We start from the raw sequence: 22,761 nt of genomic DNA on the forward strand, positions 1-22,761 counted from the left end.
AGCACCTTCTTTCCCGATGACATCACACACATTGTGAAAGACGGCTAGCTATGATTGGTCGGGGACAAACATGTCAACTGTCAAGTCTCTCGGCCAAGTTACTAGCTATTTATGCAATAATACATAAATATTGCTTTTATTATTATTACAACAAATATTATGTTGTCTGAACCGGCATAATCATTAGTCATTTTTCAAGCTAAAATCCAAAACTTTCAATATTTATTGCTTCTCCTCTTTGATCTTTTGCTTATTTTGTTTTTCTTACTGTATGTAATTGAATATCAATAGGTTTTGATTGACATTTGATGACTTTACCTTGGCTTTAGGAACATGATGGGTATTATTCCCAAATGATTAATTGTTTAATCAAATAATCGAGAAAATAATCTACAGATTATTCATTAATGAAAATAATTGTTAGTTGCAGCCTACTCTGAAGCTCTTATTCTGCAGCGCTGTCTGTAATACTGTAATGGATGTGCACACAGAGATGTGGACTCGAAAGCAGGACTCAGCAGTTTGCGCAGTCGTTTACTCAATAAAAGGTTCAAAGTAATCAGCTAGTATTGGGCACACAAAGCAAGCAAGGGATGGGAAGGTGGAACCAGGAATATGCTGAACAGGCAGGCAAGAAACAGGAGTTAAGGTTGGAACACTAAGACTGGGTAGTACAGCTGGCTAGACTGGGGGGAGAGTGCTGAGGGAATGGAGGCCAGGTGTGCTGGTGAGTGAGGGGATCAGGTGACTGGGAATGGCGGGAACACACTGAGGGCAGGTGGGCAAGAGGTTTATAACTGGAAAAACAAGGAACAAAATGTGCAAAAATGACTAAACAGATAGATGTTAAAACAAACACACAGTGAATTCATATCTTTAGTGGTGACAAATGTCCCACTTTGAATAAACATCTGAGAGACCTGGGTTCAGTTCAAGCAACAGCGCCTACTGCTCAGCAAGCCAATCAATCATCAGTGTTTGTGAGGGAGGAAGCTGACAAAGTAAGCATGTACTGGTCGCTGCATAAGCAACTCCTACCAGCTGCTTGGGTTGTCTATCCAGGAAAGGGATGCAGCTTGAGTCTACAATTTGTATTGGACGAGGAACATAGTAGTCTACACTTTGCATTTCATTTATGCGTGCTGAGGAGTTCTGTGCAATAAATGTATGAAGCAACAACAGACCTCTTACTACTGCATTTATAGTGGGGGGAAGGTGTGTGTGTGTGTGTGTGTGTGTGTGTGTGTTTCTATCCATATGAAGGCCATATAATTGACTTCCGTCTCCATGGAGATGTAAATGACTGCAAAAGCTGTAAGTGCAAGGCTCTGTTGTGTGGGTTTGTCGTGTGTGTGTGAGAGGTATGACTTGGTGTAGGTTTTTTGGCTCCATTTAAAAGTGGATTTTGGCTTTTTTTGCAAACTGTGGTTCTACAATGGGGTATTAAAATAATTTAGTATGTGGATAGCTGGTGAGAATCAGTTTGTTAGAACTGATATTGTATAAACGATCACATCTATGTCTCTCACGCACACTCAGGCATGAACACACTCATACACACACAAAACCATACAATCACATGCCTTTGCAAACACACATAACATATGAGCGCACACACACACACCCTGTAAACGAGACACTCTCCCACAGTGAACATCCAGATAAATAGAGAGGAGACTGAAAGGAGTGTGTGTTTTGGGGTGGGGGTGTGGGGAGGGTGTTAAAGACAGTGACTGAACAAAGACAGGGTATGATGAGTGAAACACCATGTGATGAAGTGAGGTACATGGACACATATTCAATCACACACTGTGAGAGAAACTCCCTCAGCTAATTCTTAAATGCGACTAAGTTTGTTGCCCTTCTTCTCCTCTCTTTTTAGCGTCTGGCTTTTAATCTGTGTCAACATCAAAGCTGACACAATAAAATCTTCCTGGAGAGAGCGTTGACCTCAGATGTTCACTGTACTGTACTGCTCATGCATTTGTAATTGTAAACCTGCTGTAATGCATCCAGCATCGTTATAACATACTTCTTAGCACTTGTCAATTAAAGGTAGTGGATGTAACTTCAAGTGTCCATTATATCTCCTAATCTAAGGAAAGTGGGAATCTTTTTATTGATTCCCATGTGGAAAATTTTCAGCTGTCATTAGTGAAGAAAACTGAACCATGATAATGTGGAAACTGAACCCTTGCACTGGTTACAGACATGAAAAGACAGACTGGCACAGTGGATGTTAATAACTCCAAAACTCAATACTGTAATTGTGAAGCACAAGGCTCATGTTTCACCTTTCTTGACTTTACTTTAGTGGCTGCTTGTAGATTCTACTGGATTAAGTTTACTTTTGCAAACTCTTAACCTCACACTGTAGGGGTTTATTAGCCATCCGTTGAAGTCCTTTGCTTTGTGGGGTGATCATCCACCCCGACCACCTCCGTGCGACTTGCGTTCAGTATGAAAATGTCGGCTTCCTACAAATAAAGATATAGGAAGCAATTACATTTTTCAACAACTTAACTAAGTCAAACAAATTAGGAGTATATGAAAGAGGTGTCTAGGATCGGTCAGACATTTTAATGATCTCTTTGTGTAGCTTTATTGTGTGAAGTATTTCTACCCATTGTTTTTTGTGATAAATATTTTATTTCCCACATTGTAATGTCACCAGTGTGGCAACATACTCGTACCTAATTGTAGCTTTAGCGATCAAACCCTTTCCTTTCTCCGGCTCCTGCAGTTCCTCTGTAATTATCCCCATTTCCTAATTTCCATTCCCTTTTTATCCCGTTGTCCATTGCTATCAGCATGTGTTAATGTGCGAGTGTGTGCTGTAAGGTGCAGTGTTTGTTAGTTTGTAAATCAGCCTAATGCACCATGGTAGTCCTATTGTTAAAGCCACAGTGTAATTTTGAAATTGCTCACATTTGTTAGAGAGAGGAGGCCAGGAGAAGAAGCAAAGAGGGCAACAGAGACCCAATAGAGATTACATTTTTAATGATACGATTTTGCTTGTGGAAAAAAGGATTTTGGGTTCATTAGTGCTTTGCCAGCCAGCACAGTAATGATCAGTGTATATAACTTAGCAAGCACTTCTTAACTGAAGCCTAATTTATCACATTCACTCCTTACATTGAGTACATTAAATGCGGTTTCTCTGACAGAACCATGTTCACTACCTGTCTGTAATTAATCCTTACACTTATTGCCTCTGGGTAGCAGCAGGTGTAGACTGGCGCAATGGGAAAAGTTGAAATAATGAACTTCAGCCATGAGATGGAGAATACCTGTGAGTGGAAAAAAAACAAGGACCAAGGTAACAACTCTGTGCATGTGTCAGGGTGAACATATTAGTTCTTTAGATGTTCAAAGAGGTGGCATATTAAAGACTGTCACCTGTTGTAAGAAAGTGATCACTTAAAAGAACATAGAAACAACAAATAAATTAAACGATTTTCTTATGAAAGGGTACCTTGGCCGACACCAGGTGAATAAACAGCAAGCTAGTTTTTTCACCAACACAACTACAGCTTTTATGGAGTACTGAACCTTTAACATGGTGTACTACCCCAGCAATACAGTACCTCAGAAGATGAGCAGTGTCAGTTTTAATAGCAGTATTTAACAGGAAAAAGTTCCTGCATTCACTTTGACGAGATAATATGGATTTGACCATGAGTGGCCAAACCTAGTAGGCTGAATGCCGAAACCAACTTACTTTGCAGGAATATCCTCACTTTGGATGTGTAAAGGTCTAATTTAAAACATAATCTTAAAGCGCCCTCGATTCCCCAACCTGGGGTTAAGGGCTTTCTGTGATAGTTAAACCTGAGCAAGCCTCTCTTGATCAGGTTCTGTGATGATGATGAAGCTGATAGGTCCAAGCAGATTGCATGCTTTTCTTTTATAACTTACTTTGAAAAAGAGTCTTCTGTTAAAATTTTCTGTCTTGTCACCCTCTTCATACATGTTGTAAAAAGAGAAAACACAAAGTGACAGCGTGCCGTTTACAATATTATAGGTGGACAGAGAGTCAGGGCTGCTGCAGTGTGGTGCATGGGCCAGCGAGCAATGATGCTGTGCTGTGAATAATGCAGGATGGAGTCAAGCAAGGTCTGCTGAGTGTGGTCTACATTAACTAATTCACAGCTCACATGCTGGACATACACAACAGTACTCTTGTGTCTATTTCTGCTGTTCTGAGTATAAAAATTAAAATAGTTGTCCAGAAAGGTAGTGATATTTTTCCCACTACTCTATGCTGCCTGATTTTTTTAGGATTCACTAAGTCACTGTTACACTTACTGAAAGCATGCAGATACTGTACTGGTTGCATACGATTTCCCTATGAATCCAGAGATGTCTCTTAGTGTACGGTTTGTTGTTCCACATGCATGCATTGGAAAGATTTTTGTCTGGATTGCTAAACTGACAAATTTATTCTAAATCCCACTCGAATTCAGCAAAGGTCATCTTGTTGAAATTCATTTAAGATTTGCTTTGTTTCATTAACCTTTTATTTATCTTGCAATTGAATGGAAGAGCTGGAGACATTTGTTGATCCCTGAAGGGATGTAGTTGTCACACAGCAGGCAGGGCACCGCAGCTGGATTGAGCTGCTTTGACTGGTGTTGCAGTATAAATTTCAAAAAGTCATCTTGTTATATTGTAACATAAAGTATCTTTAATAATTGAAAATACAAAAATATACTACATTGGAATTGTTTGTCAAAAACAATGTTCCTTGAGCTTGATCTCGGCATAAAAAAAAGAAACATTGTCCTTTTATGTGTACAAAGACTGCAGGAAGGTGAACTCTGCCATTGTGCCACCCCCTTCTCTTTGAAAGGCTGCAGCTGCCTTTTCCTTCATGAAAACAGAAACACACTCTTTCTCTCACCGTCTCTAAGTAGTCAACACTAATTTATTGAGTATTAAATTGCCCCTGACAGGACATTTCCAACAATCAATTTTACATGATTATTGGAAATACTATCCTAAATAAGAAAGGTAGCTCATTTCTTTGCTCAGCTTTTAGTGTCATTTATTAGCACTATAAAGCAGTAAAGTGATGATAACCTTAAAACGGCAATAAGTAATAATATTCTGGAGACATAGCAGGGCTTGCCTCTCCTCTGGGAGAGCCTGTACTTGTAAATTATACATTTTTATGGTCCACATTTAAAAACTGTTCATTTTAACTGTGTGCACTTGTATGGTGTGTGTGTGTGTGTGTGTGTGTGTGTTTGTAGACCTGGTTGTGATGGTGCAGGCATGTTTCTATGTGCACGTCTACATCCTGTATGCCTGTGTTTGTATCTGTACCTGTATCTGTGTTCGTGGTGTGTGTGTTTGTGTGTGCGCGCACAGTCAAGTCTATCAAACCGTAACGTAGTGAAAATCCAGTGTTTCTGGTGAAGGATTTATTGATCGTGTCCCACACACTCCAGCTCTGCAAGATACACTCTGACGGCCAGAAAATCTGCTGGCTCAGATGTTTCTCCTCATGCATACATTTAATTCAATCTGCACTTGGGTGTGTGAATGTGTGTGTATCTGTCAGTACTATGTTGTTTTGGAAGTGAGTGTGCAGGCTTGTAAACAGTAGCGTTTGTCTCACTAAGGTCTGTCGGCTAATGCGCAACACAGTCCTCTAGGCTACATAGTAATTTAGGTTTTCTTCTGGGATAGAGGACGTCTCTTACATACATATATATAATGTGCAAAACCGGTAGATATACGATATTAGCCTAATATTGGTTCACACACAGGATTATCGCTGTAGTAAGAGATGCACAGATTCTATTTTTCCTGGCTGATTCCAATTACTGATTTTTTTTAAATGGTCTGACCTGCCGATTCTAATTTTGGCCGATTACGATTTTATTTCTTTCTAAGAACTATAACTGACAGCATACACAAACATTTTTGTGACTATTTATTGGAAAACTCTATTTTTATTATGGTCCCCATCAGCACCAGTATAAATGTTAGCTATTTTCACTGGGGTTCATTCAATTGTATGGGCATAATGAAACACTGATTTTAAACTAACATTAGCATTTTCACTGGAAGTAGCTAGAAATAAATTGCACACCATTTTAATTCTACTTAATTCTCCAATTTATTTTTGTGTTTAAATGCTCACCTTGCTTTCCCTGTCAGACACACAAGCACACACCTGTCTGTCTGTCTCTTTCTCTCTGTCTGCTCTGACGTTACTTTCAGTAAAGCAGTAAATGAGCCACGTGTGGAGGAGGCTTGTTGTTAATTACCGATAGAGACCACCGAATCACATCGTCACCAACAGCTGTGTGTTTACTGTTGCTTTACCTGGTCCCTGCTTTACAATATCCACAGCGTCTCTTTCTGTTTGTTTCTCTGCAGATGTAAATAGTGAGCGTTTCGTCGTCTTCACACTCGTGAATAACTTCCACACACCTAACACATGTTTTAGCATGTGTGTGTGTGGCTGTTACATGAGATAACTGTTTGTGCACACAAGTGAAACAGGGCGCAGTGCTGCCTTTTTGTATCGTTCAATGTGACCAGCAGAAAATTGGATATTTGACATTGCTCGGCCCCGGTCACCGGTTAGCGCCGAGTAAGCGAAACAAAACGGCCTGTTTTGGGCCCCAGCTGATCAATCTGCGCATCTCTCGCTACAATCCAATAAGCTGTTAAACAAGCCACTGAACAAGCTAGGTAATGTAGTGGGACAACGGTGTGGATTTGTGCATTTTATATTAAATAAATTTGGAGCTACTCCAAATCCCTCTCTTCCTCTCCCAGAGAGGAGCAGGGGGGTTAAAGATCAACTTTCAACAGACTGCTGGAGAGACCCCAATGGAAGGGGGGGTGGGAAAGTTGCTTTCTTTAACTGCTATGCCTGGGCAGTTGATCGTAAAACTGGCGCCTTTCTGATCTACGAAGCTGATAAAGTGGTGCCTGACTGTTAAACTGACAAAAGGGACACGAACCAGCGATTAGCATTTCCCTGAACAGCCTATCAAAACTGCCCCCCCCACACATGTAACCGTGGCAACTGAACTGGGTATGTGTTTCCATACCCCATCAAAGGGATACTCCTTGTCTCACCCACTTGTGACATAACCCAGGAAGCCAAACTTTAAATAACCAAAGACTGCAGTCTCCAAAAACTCAAAGCATTTAATTAAGTTTAGTTACTTGATTACGTTTGCCTCTATTTGAGTAGTTATGTTACCATGTTGTTGCTATCTGTTGCTGATATTAGTGCTGAAAAGAATCTAAATAAGTTACTTTTGCAGTGTTTTTATTTTCAGCAAGGTTAAGGACACTCCGTCATGTTATGTGTAACCAATACTTGTTCACAACACTTTCTCACAAAATTCCTTTAGAAATGATGATAAAGAAATGTCATACTATACTCTAGTAATTATCCAGCTTGAATTTAAGGTTGAATTCCCCATTTCCTAAGGAGAGATGGTCTTGGATTAATCTACTGTAAGCTTTCCTCATGTAACCTGAGCTCCCCCAAGTGGACGAAATAAGTATTACATACCATCGTTGGAAATGCCGTTAATGTATAAATATCCTGACCAATAATGTGACAATTGTTTTCCTGTTACCAAATGCTTAACTTAGAACGGTACAACTGTTCGACCATTGAGGTTTGATTGTGGAAAATATTTGATTTATAATACGCGCAAATAGATTTTCTTTTCTTTTAGACATTAAGTTTAGAAAGGCAGTCCCTCGGGAAACCTGAAACGCCCTCTGGGGAACCACGCCCCAGGCAACAAAAGCGCAACACGCGAGGTCGCTTCTGACGCTCTGGCTCTTCTCCTCCCCTCTTGCCCTGGCCTTCCGCTCTGCTCTCTGGACGCTTCAGCACGCATCCGGCGTGCCTCGCCAGGCAACGCCCTAAGAGTTCTTCCAGCGCAACAGGCCTTTGTTCGCTTGAAGCTACACACGCGAACATCGATCTGCCCCTCAGCTTGTTTTATTTTCTTTCTTTCTTTTGTTTTGTTAAAGTTATCAGTCCGTTAAGGTGCACTGGACTAATTCAGGAACGACCATGTTCCATTTTAAGCTTCACCGCCAACTTCACCGAGGTCAGACCAAGCCACGTGGTCTCGCCAGCGGCAACGAAGGAAACCTGAAAACAGCCGAATTGCCAGACACGGAGAACCCCGGAAATCCCTAGCAAAAAGCCAGGATCGGGCAGCTAGCGTGGGACCCGTGCAACAGGCCAAAGCAGGCCGTCGACAAGCCGTAAGACCTAACAAACATTCTGTGGTCAGATGTCCCGTAATGTTAATATTTCCTTTTAACTCCTAAACTCATAGCTTACTTTCATTAGTTCTCCTGTGCCGTATGAGTCAAATGCTTCCCACAATCGAGCCTCCATTGCTCAGCCATTGTTTATTTTCCCTGTATTTAACCACCCGTTTATATCGCTTTAGTTAACATTAGTTAGAGAATAAATTCACTGTAATATAATCAAGAACTGTGTGTGTTGCCTATTTCCATGTCCCTGCCAAGAGAATTGACCCTTTAGATATGAGACTGACTGATTGATTTAAGATAATTATTAGCGATTATTAACCAACTGGGGACTCAAAATGTTTCTAAACTTAAAACGCACTTTAATCGCCCTGTTTGCGTTTGTATTGTTTTACTATTTACACAATTATTAAGTATACAGTATATCATTATATTATTTAATGGTTTTCAGATAGGGGGGGACTTGACCCCCCCGTCCTCCCCAGGATTTCTGCCTATGGTTGACTCATAATATGAAATGCTATTCTAAGTAGCCTAATATAACCGTAGATGTTTTGTTCCTTGTTTGCTTTGCATCTAAACGAATTGTCCTCTCGTCAGTCACTGTATCTTTGTAAAAAGTATTTCAAATAACTCTCTCTAGTTTTTTACTCCGTTGTATTTTGGATGCTGTATTTTTTGTGCTGCCATGTCATTCATTTGTTTGGCAGTTGAGTTAAATCAACAATCTCTCTGCAGAATTGCTTACAATCTCTTAAATTGCAAAGAGACTACTAAAATTTCAATACAACTGTGTCATAGTGGATAGATGGATCAACATATGAAAGTTGCTGTAGGAGGGCTCATAACTACCCCTCTTTTCTTAGAGATAACAGTATTTTAGTCCTAGTCAAAGGATCTTAATGATTCCAATGATTCAGAGAACATTTAGGAATACAGGCCACGCAACACACATTTTAGTAAAACACATGTTTGGTTGGACTAACACATAAAAATAAACCTAAAAGAGAATGTTTACGCATTGTTATATATATATATATTTTTTTTTTCGTATTGCAACCATTGCCCTACTTACTGTGTAACACAGTACCATCAACATATATTCATTTTCCTCCTTCTCACAAATGACATCCTTTTCATTTAATGCATTTTAATGACTCAGTGCTGCATTAAGACATTCCTGGTGGACTCTCCAATCTCTTCCTGTATGCTAGTTTGAAATTGTGCTTTTGTAATGTAACCACCATGACCCAGTAGATGAAAGAAATACTTATCTGTTTAAATAATTAATTAGAAGCCCAGTCTCTTTGCCAGAGAGCCATTGGATCAACATTGTTTCCCTGCTATAGGCTGCATTAATTAGACCACTTGAATGGGAGGTAATGTCAGGTGGTTTGACTGTATCTCTCACTATTATTCTCACTCACAGACTATAATACAAACTAGTTCCCATGAAATAGCATAGTAGTGGTGTAGCCTGTGCACCAAACAATACCTTATAGACTTGTGATTTGCTGTGTTCTGTCTGTGTACAGTAGGCATTTAAATGTCATGACAGCTTTCGATCAATTGTCATTTGTGGATATAGCCTATTTAGTTTTATGGAAAGGAACAATAAAGGTTACATTTTCCATCTCCTCCCATGTTTATGAAAAAAAAAGCTGAGCTGATTGTGTTAGATGTCACCGTAGCATGCATAACATTATCTAGCATTACTCAGGTTAGCTCTTACAAGTACCTCGGTGTACATATTGATAATGCATTTAGCTGGAAGGACCACGTGAATACTCTCTGCTCCAGACTTCAACAGAGGATGCATTTTTTAACGACTTAGAGTGTATGGAGTCGAACAGAAATTTATGTTGTTGTTTTATCATGCAATACTAGAGAGTATTCTAAGATACGGTATTACAGCCTGGTATGGTAACCTGACAGTCCAAATCACAGATCACCCATTTGGTACAGACAGCTATGAAGATTATGGGGGTCAAAAACCATCTCCCCTTCAGACAATTTATGAGCAATCGGTTATGAGACAGGCACAAAAAATAGTGTCTGATCCGACCCACATACTTCACCCAGAATTTCAGCTTTTATCCTCTGGTAGAAGATTCAGTGTTCCTAAGTGCAGGCTAAACCCATATAAACACTCATTTGTGCCTATGTCCATTAAGCTTATCAACCCTAACATATAGGCTAGCTGGGTTTTGCACTGTATGTTATTATGCAATAAGTAGGCTATTGGGGTTATGCAATATGTTAGTTAAGCAATACATAAACTATTGGATTGTTCAATATGTCATTTGTGCAATATCTTATTGTGCAAGGGTTGTGTTACATTTGTGGGGAATGCAGCCGACAGGGTTGTTCAATCAAAAACTGCCATTGGAAGAAGGCGTTAACTCCCTCTTCCAATGTGCTTACCATATAGGTACCTGTCTAATGTATATGAGAGCATGTGTTGTGTTGCATGAGAATATGTGGAGAGAGATGTTTGTTTCTTCGGCAACAAAAAAGTATATCTTATTATAGCCTACAATGTTGTGTTACTAATATGCATTTAGCTTACTTAGACAGGTCTTAGTGGGTTTTAATACTTATGGTCCATCTACTAATGAATAGATAAAAAATAAGCTCCGTCTTGTCACCCGATGACACTTGTTGAAATGGCAGATACCAACACAGCAACATCATCAATGGGCTGAATGGGGATGATGTGCACAGTTTTGTCTGTGTTGCCTGGCCCACCTAAATACTTCCAAACAGGGGTAGAGGCATTTTTCTTGTTAACTAGTCCTGTAACGTTATCCCCACCACTCACAGTCATGGGTGAGTCTTCTTTTTGTGAGCGTAGTGAATTTGTGGTTTAGTGAAAGTGAGCGAACCACAAGTGAACACAGCAGAGAAGAAGAAAAGGTAAGCCGTGAAGTTTAGCAGTAAATGTGCAGTGTAAGTTAGTTTGTGAGCAAATAAAGGCTGCAGCTATGTGCTTCTGTTAATTTGTTTTTCCTTATTGTCGATTCTGTTGCTGTGATGAGGTCCATTATAGGTGTGATGGCAAAGTTTAATCCTTTGGGCAGAACATCTTGCTCTTCATTAAAAATATATATCAATCTTTTTTCACACATGAACTGCCCGTTTTTTCTGGTGAGGACAGTCTCGGTTATCGCGTCGTAGAAGATGTCAGGCAGTTTCACCCAGCATCACCTACCTACAATACATTGCCTCAATACAGTGTCTCTATATCAGTTGTATAGAGAGAGCAGTGTCTTTATTTTTTAATACTCTTTTAAATATATATCATATACCGCAATACCGTGATACCACCCAAGCCTATTTGTGATCTCAACTCAATATGATTTCTAGAAGAAAAGAAGCGAATATAAATGAATGTGTACAAATGTGTGTGCATTCCTCTCTGTGTGCATGTTTGTGTGTGAACATGCCTCAGGGTGCTGTGTGTGAATGTGTCTCGTGTGTGTGTTCACACATTAATCTCCTTTATTGATTGGAGTCTTAATTAGTGTATTTAATGACCCATCAGGATTAGTTGCACATCACAACTGTCTCTCTTGTTGTTGCTCAGTTGTCTTTCAATGAGATGTTCACAGTTGTGGCTTAAAAAAACATAAACTGATAAATTGCAAAGGAGAAGAAGAAAATATCTTGGCCTTGCTTTCCTCAAGGGCATATTTGTCAGTGGTTGTTGAGAAGATCATTTCATTTCCTCACCTGCATTTTTCCTGCAGCTTCAGGGATTTGAACCTACGAGCTTGTAGTGATCAGACCACTTACATACAGCATCTCTGAGTTGGCTGTTGTCTCAGCTTGTCCACCTCGTTCTGTCCCTGGCTGACTCTCGAGTATCAACACAGAGGAACAAATCAACCATGTGTTGCCATTACAGCGACGAGACGCTGCTCAGGTGGCAGCAAAAAGAATTTGCTGAGTTTTATTTCACGGCCATTATTGTGGTGTAATTCCCTGTCGCTCCTCCTAATTTGTACATTTTAATTATGCACAATGCAGAGTCATCACTGTAAAGCAGCTGAAGCTTGAGTCTATATTAATGCTTTTCTGTTCTGGTGGTGCATGTGTTTGACTGAGCGAGTATGAGAATCTACAGAACTACGTGCAAAGATGAACCTTTAAGAATACTTGCCTACATTTTTTTGCCACAGCCTGAGAGTTTATTTTATCTGCATCTTGTTAATTCCTCATTTGGTTGTAGGGAACTTCAGGCAGAAAGATGCACTAATCCCTATTAAAACTGGATTAGTGTTTTTCTGAGTCTGGTAATGGTGGATTCTGCAAGAGGCACCCTTAATTTTAATACAGCATCATCTGATGTGGCTGTTATTTTTTAAAAGCCTGTAAAATACAAAATACAGAACAACCTATTTGTGTTCAGACAACAAATACTAGCAAAATGCAGACTAATTTGGCCCGACAGCTGAAGTAATACTACATTGTGTTTTTGTCATCCAGCAGATTGTCTGACCAGCTGCTCATGTAAGTAGAAGTGCTGATCAGCGTGTCTTGCATCCAGACTGAGAGCTTTATCCTGTACAAAAGAGTCTCTGGAGTTATAACATGGGAAAATTACGTTACAGGACCTTCCCCAATAAAATGAGTCCAGGCTGAATAGTGATATAAAATGCAAGGTCATTAAATGGAGTACTCACAAATATGTAATGTATAGTGCGCACACATCCATGTTCAGTACATCACTCTTATTATACACTCAGAGAAACACTCACAGTGAGTTATGTGTGAAGTCAAATGGTCAGACAAATTAACCATTTTTCTCTCCTGAGACCTGAAGGGAAACTCATGTTAAACTTTGTGCGTGTATTTGTGGCGGCATATCTGTGTATGCAGTATCTAGAAACGCATAGGTTCTATTTTTCATGCCACATGTGTGTTGTGTTTCCAGGTTGTATATGTTTTTGGGTGACATAAAGTATAATCCAAATATAGTATATTACTGTATCTAAACTGCCTGTATGCTGGGATAGCGTTACAGTCCCTTTTGGGTCCCTGTACTTGTGTACTAACTGATTTGCGTTTTGAAATGGAAAAAAACAAAAAACGAACAATGGCTTGTTTCCCAATTACGATTAGGAAATAGGGAAACAATAAACAGAAAACAACCTGTTTTTCATTTTTGTTTTGATATTGAAAAGACGGAAAATGAAAAACAATCTCGTTATCTGATGTGTTAATAGATGGAAATAAGAAATTAAACTTTAAGTTGGCTATCAAGACAGTCCCTGACAAGTCCCTGCTGGCTGAGTGTGTGCAAGCATTCTAAACATGACAACCATTTAAAATTACTTGGAGACAGGTACCCTATATGCCTTTTTGCAACCTTGGTAATGAAGTAATATTTTCTACTGTGTTGTCCACCTTTAGATGGCCTGAATTAAACAACACGGTGAGAACGCACAGGGCGAAGATGCCCTTTTTGTAGTCCATCTTCGGTACTCCTGAATTCCGGGTATGCGGCATAGCTACAACCGCCTACTACTTCTGAAAGCTTCCGGATCATAAAAAAAAAAAAAAAACAATGCAAAATTGAGGAATAAGATTTGTACACATGTATTTTAATATCAGATAACCATTTATAAGCATATAAAAGAAATTCAGATGACGGGTCGTTTTTACGTTTTCCAGCTTTTAATATCAAAATTAAAAATGGGTTGTTTTTTGTTTCCCTACTTCCTAATGGTAATTGGGAAATAAGCAGTTTTTTGTTTGTTTTTTCATTTCAAACGAAAATCTATTGGCCGCCAAATTCGTGGACACTTCTGTCTGACTACAGCTGAAATATGTAGTGTTTTAATTAATACAGTAGGCTATGTTGTTTAGGGCCGCAACTAACGATTATTTTCATTGTAGATTAATCTGTCGATTATGTTCTCGATTAATCATTAGTTTGGTCTATAAATTTTCAGAAAATGGGAAACAATGTCATCATGCAAGTATCATTACAAGATGACGTCCTCAAATGTCTTGTTTTGTCGACAACCCACAGATATTCAGTTTGTCAGGACTGAAGAAACCAGAAAAGTTACGCTTTTTCTTAAAAGATTACTCTAACCGATTAATAAAGAAGCTCTATTATTATTAATATATCATCAGTTGTGGCACATTTGTTGCAGATGTCTACCACAATTTCTTTACTAAATAATTTTTGTTCTTGTCATGTGGTTGGTATTTTCACTAGATGCCAAATAAAACAAGGTCAGTCAATCTATTTGTCTTTCTATCCATCCATCGTTCTTTCTTTTGCTTTTCTTTTTCGGAAGAAAGCCCAGTTTAACAGCAGGAAAGCCAAAGGTGTTATGATTTGTCTTAGTACAGATCCAGGAAACAGGGACTGGACCCAAAATGCAGACATGGAAGCACAGCAGGTTCAGTGAATGGCATTTATTGAACCAAGAGAAAGAAAACTTACAGGTAACCGGGAGGTAAGCAGTGCAGGAAATCATAAATCCACAGGAGAAGCAAAACGGAAACTAAAAGGGCATCAAAAATCAGAAGAAGTCTAAACATAAAAAAAAAAAAATCCAGGGAAACAAAAAATGCTCGACAAGATACACAAAATATCCCATCTTGGAAACAGACTGAGACGCTTCTCTAGGAAGGGAGTAATACAAACAAAATACAAAGAACAAACAGAACCACGCAGACTATAAAACACAGGGAGGGCAGGGTAATTAAACACAGGTGACACAGATTAGGGTCGGTGCAAACAATCAACCCGGGAACACAAAGACTGAACACTAGAATAACAAAATAATACAGGAAATAACTGAAACTACAACAAAAGGGACATGTTTAATATAATTATGATCTCATAAGACTTAATACCAGATTGCATTACAACTTCATGGCCTTAAAGCTTTGTCTGTGGGTGCAATCTTTGCTTAAGGAGAATCTGGGATTTTCAAAGAATCTAATTTCTAGTTGTAGTTGTTGTGTTTTGCCTCCAGGCTCTGAGTCATCTAGATTCACAATCAGGGTTTGGGGAAATTAGACCAGAGCTAGCTGTGGAAAGCTGTTTGCTTTCTAATTCTTGTGCCACTTAAATTTTTAAGGAGTTACCCTCAAGCCACCCTCCACTGTGTGTGCTATAACTTCCACATCTTTGTTAGTAAAAAAGCAGTCTCTGCAGCAGCAAAAATAAGTTTCAGTTCTTTTAAACCAAAAGGTTTCATCTATCGCTTTGTTCACCCTTGTCAACATTTTCTCAGCAGTCTGTTGTTAGTTTGCACTTGAAACTGCTGCAAATCCAAACAACAGTAACCTTCTGCCGAATGCCCATCACGTATATAGTCTTTGACAATTGTTTGAAATGCTTCCCATCAGCACCTCTAACAAAATTGATTGGGGCACAAGGAAAAATAATAGGACAAAAGGTGACAAAATTGCCAGTGTCATAAAAGCTTTCTGTAGTGTTATGGATCTTGGTATGTGGAAAGTGCTTGTCCTTTCTCAAATGTACGGGGTTTACAAAGCTTTGGAAACCAGTCTGTCTCTGTTGCTGAACAGCAAGGCCACTTGACAACAATAGATCAGAGACTTTGGCAGAATGATTCAGGCCTGAAATGTGAGGATCTTGTGCCCACGCAGCCACTCTGAGTCACTGCAGGCACATATGTGGTTGTACTTGGTCGTGTCCTTCTATAGCTATTCAATTGCTGGTACCCACTGATGTAGATACATTCATGACTGTATCTGAATTGTCTTAAACACATGTTTAGCTTCCAGCCTCTCATCAGTGCCTTTCCCCTCATGATCGAATGCACGACAAAAACACCATTACATGTGTACAGATACATTCCTAGTTTGTTTCTGTGAGCGTGAAGCAAATTGTGGGTCATTTGCATTTTGAGTACCTAAATTGATGCAAATTTGCCTCAGGAGAAAAATCAAGAAGTATGTGTATACCACAAGGGGACCACCAGGACAGCAATCCTGTTCTAATAGAGCTGAAAAGATGGAAGTAGCTACATAATGACGACCATTATGACTCCCGGTGGTATGTTTTTATTATGGGAGTTGAATTACAGTAATGCTGTAGGTTCTTTTACTTTCCTATATGGAGAGCTGAATTCATTCCTCATGTAGCTTCTGTTGAATTAGCTTTCCATGTGTTTTTTCCCTGTGTGTTCCCATGTGGATTTTTAAAACTTAAAATGCTGACATGTAACATGGAGGTTTAGGATAAAAAATGATCTACTTCTGCAATTGGACAGTAAAATTTAAGCAGGTAGTCGGAGAAAGTAGTAATGATTTTTGTTTGCATTCAATTACTACAGCTTTCATGATTCTCAGTCATCTGGGCACCATCAAAACTTCATCAGACCCGTAGTTCATGAATACTAAGAATAATTCTTTTACATATCACAGGGTATATTGACATTAAACCTAGTGTTTGAGATTTGTAAAAACCTCTACAAAAACATAGGGATTAGTGGCTATAGCATTGAAGCATTGCATTTGTAGGTTGCAGAAAGCAAAGAGTAACATGAAGGAGTTTTAACATGAGCATCATATTCTCTATCTTTCTATTTCTGTCCGGAGGTTCATTGTTTCATGATGAAAGCCGTGCATGTTGAGCTCTTATTCTTGAGAAAAGAGACACATATGTCAATTTATTTCATTTCTACATGTTGCATTCAGCCATTCACTAGCTGCACACACAAAGTGTACAAACACTGGGCAGCATTACAGATTTGCATGATCCAGTGCTGAATTAAACGCATGAGCACACATGCACACAGGCACCACGACAAATCTCTCCATACTCACAATTACTGCTCTCATCACAGTATGTATTGCAGCTGCAACTGGGAAGGTGTCAAGAGTGAGTGGCTGGAATTGTGCTTCCTACTGGTCCCATTGGAGGCGTTATCTTGCCTCGCTTGAGAGGTGACAGCTTTTAAATTACTAAGAGATGCCCCCCCCCCCCCCCCCCCACACCCCCCCCCCCCCCCCCCCCCCCAACCAACTCAGTGCTGAGTCTTTGATGGGCATGAAATAGCCCCACTGGTGAGATTGCTCCTTAGTTCATAGAAACAGTTTAGTGCATACGAAAGCACAGGTACAGACATACACTGGTATAACATGCAAGGAGGTGCAAGTGCACGTATAGCTGAGCATCCACCATATACACAAATGTATTCATGCATTAATTTATGCATGGCTGCGTAGGCGCATTTACACCACCGCACGCACATACAGATTGCGGTCTTTTTAAGAGAGACTTTTCAAGAACTGTGGTTTTGATTTTAGCATGAATTTTTCTATAGAACCTTTGTAGGTAGTATCTTCTAAGCAATGGGCTAAATGTGACTGTGCTCTGGGGCTACAGCCTGCAGGATATTACAGCGCCTGAGATAACATGGTGGATGTGAGGAGGGAAAATTTCCCCTGCGTCGTGTTGGGATTATTATCACATAGCTTCGAGTAGCATCTCAGCAATGTGAGATGACTTTCCTACCCTGTCCATTTGTTCACCTGAAGATAAATATTTCAGTCACAAACAATACCATCCATCCATCCATGGTCAGCTGCTTTTCCTGTTCACAGGGTCGTTGGGGGCTGGAGCCAATAACAGCTGGCACTGGGTGAGAGGCGGGGTACACCCTGGACAGCTTGCCAGTCCATCTCAGGGCACCAGCTCTTTAAGCTTCTTAAAAAAAAAAAAGCTTAAAGAGCTGGGCACTGTAGGGAAGGTTATTGAAACAAAAGTAACAATGGATTTGTGGACTGTTGGGATTGGGACTATTTTGATTTGTGAATTGATACACATTTGTGAGTATTTTGATGGTGAATGTACGATCGAATCACAATAAATGACTGTGCCCATGTTCACTGTCACTCAGTGCAACAATGTGGCTCTTTGATGACTGTTAGTAGAATCTGTTAATTCATCCTACTAACAGTCATGTTTTTGTTGTTTTCATGGGCTTTGTTTACAATAATAAATAATAAAAATATGACTGTATGCTTTTATTACATAGAAAAAACTCCCCAAGGTATTTTCCTCATGTTAAGATTGACCTGAAGCAGCTTCTGTTCGATCTCTCTCACTGTTGCCAAGTGAGTGATTGTTGTTCTGGGTAACAGGTACATTAGACTTGGAGAGGGAGAAAGGAGCTGATTGGTCTTTAGCTGACTGTAGAATGTCAATCCACATCAACATTTTGAGTCTCCTACAATAAATCAAATGGTGATTTTGCAATAAAACATCAGCAAACATCATTTTACAGCCATAATGTAAGTATTTTAGTGTAAAGACGATTCAGCAGGATTAGCATATTATTATATTAGCTTATTATTTTCTCTGCCCCCTCTTGCCCTCTCTCCTCCTCTTCTTCTTATCCATGTGTATCTTTATTGGAGGTTCAAGTGTTTAGATCTTGAATCTCACAGTTTGAGAGTGATTAATACATGTTTTTTTCAGTCTGAAGGAAACTTCATCACTCATTTTTTACTCCTAATTGTAACTGAATGTTTTTTTGAATTGGTCCATCATTAATCACCATTCACAAACTTTCCCTCTCGAAAAAGTGCCTTTTCTAATCTGTGGCTCCCTGGCGCAGTTTATCAGCGTCTTGCTTGCTCATTCTTTTTGTTTCCCTTCGTTTTTAAAGCTTGTACAACTTACATGATTTAACAGTTTTAATGGAGATTGCAGAATCTTTGGTTTTCTCATCTGAATTTCATTGATATAGGTGAATAATTGATATCTCAGCAGATCTGTTTTAGCTGTTTAGTTTTTTTAATTAATCATCACAACTATCTCTTAATTACTCAATTAAATATGGAGAGATAACTAGTCCACACAACATAATTATATACAGATGGCTCTTTTTCTCTGATGTGAAGTCATTAACAATAAAGCCTTTTACCAATAGAACATTTTATGCAAATACATTATTACATCTCGCTATTACTATGAATGTCACATCCTGTCTCCCCGTATTATCGCAAGGCTATACATAAGTCTGTAGAATATAATGACTTCCCACTGCTATCTCTTCTTCTCTACATCCTTGTCACATCAGCAAACATCTAACACGACTTGATTTATTCCCTGATGTAAACTCAGCTGATGTAAAGATCTGTCGGAGTTTGAGGAAACTGAGGTTGAAGATGTTTAGAGAACACAAGAATAAAAACAGCAGCTATGAGACAAATGTGCTGCGTAAATCAGGCACTTTGACAGACCTTCCGAGTTGAATATGTGATGAACGAGTAGCTAAAGAGTTTCAGAGAGTTTTCATGTTTAAAAGATGATGGCATGCAAGTGGGAGGTAAAAAGAGAGAGTGAGAGGATGGGGAAGTTGTTGCTCTGTGGGAGAGGAGGAGAGGGATGCACATATGCTTAATGGTTACTGCTATGTCAGTATATGCTTTTGAATGATTGGCAAAAATGCATGTTTTCAGTTTCAGTCGCTCAAACCAAATCCAGTTAATATAATCTGAATGTTGGCAGTGGATTTTCCACAGTGGTAAAATACTATCCAATAAATAATACATATTTGGTTATGGAATTGAATTAAACTGAGCTGAAATGAGCAGGGAATACACAGATGGGACAGACACAGTCACCTATTGCACCTACATTTCACTTTAATGTAAAGAATATTGAGATTACCTGTAATGAAATGTACTATATAAATAAATTTGCCTTGCTTCTATAGCCAGGACTACAGTCACAAAAATGGTAAAACTGGAGTGTATGAGACAGATATGACAAATCAAAGGCAGAACATACTGAGTCACAAGGTTGATTGCTATGAAGTGCAAGGGAAAATTACACGTGTGATGGAGTTGGATTGTGTGGGACAGTATATAGTTAGGAGATTCTTGAAGATGATGGGCAGCGAGTAGGAGAGAAAAAAGAAAGAGGATAAAGAGAGAGTCGGAAGAAAGAGAAAAAAGAGACAAAATGGGGACAGAGAAACACTTGTAGAGGCAGAGACAGACAGAAAGACTGTCATTGTGTGAAGCCAGGATGTGGGTGATTACTGTAACATTGTAACCTACTTTATCTGGAGCTCAGGTGGCCTTGGGCATGCACCCCTGCCTCCTCCTCGTCCTCTTTCTCCCTGTATCACACACACACACGTGGGCGGACATCTCATTGACATAATGCATTCCCTACCCCCTTACTCTACCCCTAACCTTAACCCAGTTATAACCTGAGCCAACCTAAAACCAAGTCTTAACCCTCTACCCGGGGGGACCTCATTTTTATATTCCCATGATGAAACGAGTCCCCATCGGTTCATGTGCATTCAAGTTAAAGTCCCCACAGGGATATGAACATGAAACACACAGACACACACAGTTGTTTCCATCATTTCAGAGGAAATTACATTGATTTATATGACTTACCCTAACCATAGCTTGCCTAACCTTAACCTAAACTTAACCTCAAACAAAGTCTTCACCTGAATATTTATGATTTACATTAGGGGGACTTTGTCTCCAGAAAGAAGGCTAGTCCCCATAATGTGACAGATTTATATCCACACAACATGAGTAATGCGCGCACACACACACACACACACACACACACACACACACACACACACACACACACACACACACACACTCTCTCGATGGAGAAGTGTGTCAGGCGGTCTCTTGCGGTTCATAACTGTTTTTCCATATCGTAAACAGCAATTCAATGTTCATTTTCAAATCGGTCACACAACTGAAACCAATCCCTCTGGAAGGAATCCACAAAATCATTAAAGGAAAAGTACACCCAGAAAGGAAACATTGACCATACTTACAAGGGCAGCCAAGTAGTAAATTATTTCTGCACTGTTAGCTTTCATCAAAATAAAGTGTACATATGGAACGTTGTTAAAATTAATCTACTGAAAGGATCAAGAAAGTATCAATAAAATACTTTAGGAAAAAATGGTCAGATGAGAAAACACAAGTTGAACTTTTATTCATAACCAAGACATTTTCATCCTCCATTTTGTTTTCATTGTCACATATGCACAAACATTTATCCAATCGTCTCACTTGTGAAATAACTACCGAATATTAAAGTGAATTAGTTTAGTGCAAGTAATAAACATAAACCGATCAGTCACAGTCTTGCAAAGTGCCTCAGTGAACGCATTTTAGCCATTAGGATTAATACTTGAGGAAAAAGACAATTTGTCACCGCAACTCTTAAGAGTGACAACCTTTTGAAAAGAAATGAGTAACAAACTAATCTCATTTGAAATGCAAAGTATAACCTATTTTTCTTTCATTTCTGAATACTGAGCAGCTACCTCAGCTACTATAGTGGAGGAGGTAATGGGCGAGTCAGTGACAGATCTGTGGTTGACATCCAGAGAGAGAGAGAGAGGGACAGTGTTTTGGCAGATGAAGGGAGAGGATGATATTACCATAGTACCGGGGGTATTGGAGAAAGTCATTACTGTCCATCATCAGGCAAATGAAGACATGTTTTAAGTGGAGATGAATAACCTCATTGATGGGGAAGGCTTGTTATAGTAGATCTGTTTGGAAAAGAGACTACGGGGGATTCATTTTTCAATAAATATTTGATGGGTGAGTATGGCTGTATTGGCGCTTGTGTGTGTTTAGTGGTGGGGGTTTGGTTATTTGTGGCAATAAGCGTTTGCATATCTGTGAATAGCCATTTGAAAGTAGTTTTAAATGAGGGAGACAATCACTTTCTCACTCACTCTCCCAAGTGGGGAAATCTTATCTGCATCATTCTCTCTATCTCATCTATTATCCTCTTCACTGCCATTCTTTCATCCATCTTGCAATCTATCTAGGTGAAAGCTGAATGAGGGGATGTATTGTATAGGCTCAGCAGTATCATGGCCAACCAAGCTGATCTGAGAAATGTCATTTCTTCCTTTCATTACTTCAGTCAACATGGGGAAAAAAAGTCAAACGAGCAAAAGGAAACATACCCAGCGATAATTAGACTCTTCCCCCTATTTTTAGAGCACAATAAGCAGTGGATTCATGTACATTTGTAACTGCACTGACAAGTTAAATCAATTCTGTGAATCTGCCCTTTGAAGTTTTCTAGGAGGAATCAGTCCTGACATTCTTATTGTTTGGTTCATTAATGTGGAGGACAGTTTGTTAGGCCTCACAGAATTTAGTCTATATACTGTAGCATTAAGGCCATGTGCCGCAACTTGGGCCATGAAAACTGTTCCATCACAAACAACATCACTCCTTTTGCAACAAAAGTAGCTCTGTCGAAATGGATTGTTAAAGTTTTTGCTTTGTTAGGTAAATCTGTGTGTGCTCTGCCCTGGCTCATGCCAAGCTTTTCTTTTTGGACCTGAAATAGAGGTCGCCTGTATTGTCATCACTCATGGTTGTGGCTGGGGAACAGCAACATCATCATTAATCGTTGGCGGGGCATCCACTACCTGACTCAGCGCTTTGAGTCTCCAAGATCTAACTTCAACA

General features: G+C 39.4%; 1 protein-coding gene and 1 long non-coding RNA gene across 3 annotated transcripts in view; both read left to right on the forward strand.

Moving 5' to 3' along the window:
• Window positions 1–22,761, forward strand: part of kcnab1a (potassium voltage-gated channel subfamily A regulatory beta subunit 1a) — a 145,412-nt gene that overhangs the window by 57,165 nt on the left and 65,486 nt on the right. The gene's annotated exons all lie outside the window — the stretch shown is intronic.
• Window positions 12,760–18,234, forward strand: LOC123986514. Its single transcript, XR_006828895.1, has 4 exons — window positions 12,760–12,783; window positions 14,501–14,517; window positions 14,638–14,733; window positions 17,872–18,234. It is a non-coding gene; the product is annotated as an uncharacterized LOC123986514 (long non-coding RNA).

The sequence above is a fragment of the Micropterus dolomieu genome, linkage group LG17, assembly GCF_021292245.1.
Source record: "Micropterus dolomieu isolate WLL.071019.BEF.003 ecotype Adirondacks linkage group LG17, ASM2129224v1, whole genome shotgun sequence".
NCBI classification, from domain to species: domain Eukaryota; kingdom Metazoa; phylum Chordata; class Actinopteri; order Centrarchiformes; family Centrarchidae; genus Micropterus; species Micropterus dolomieu.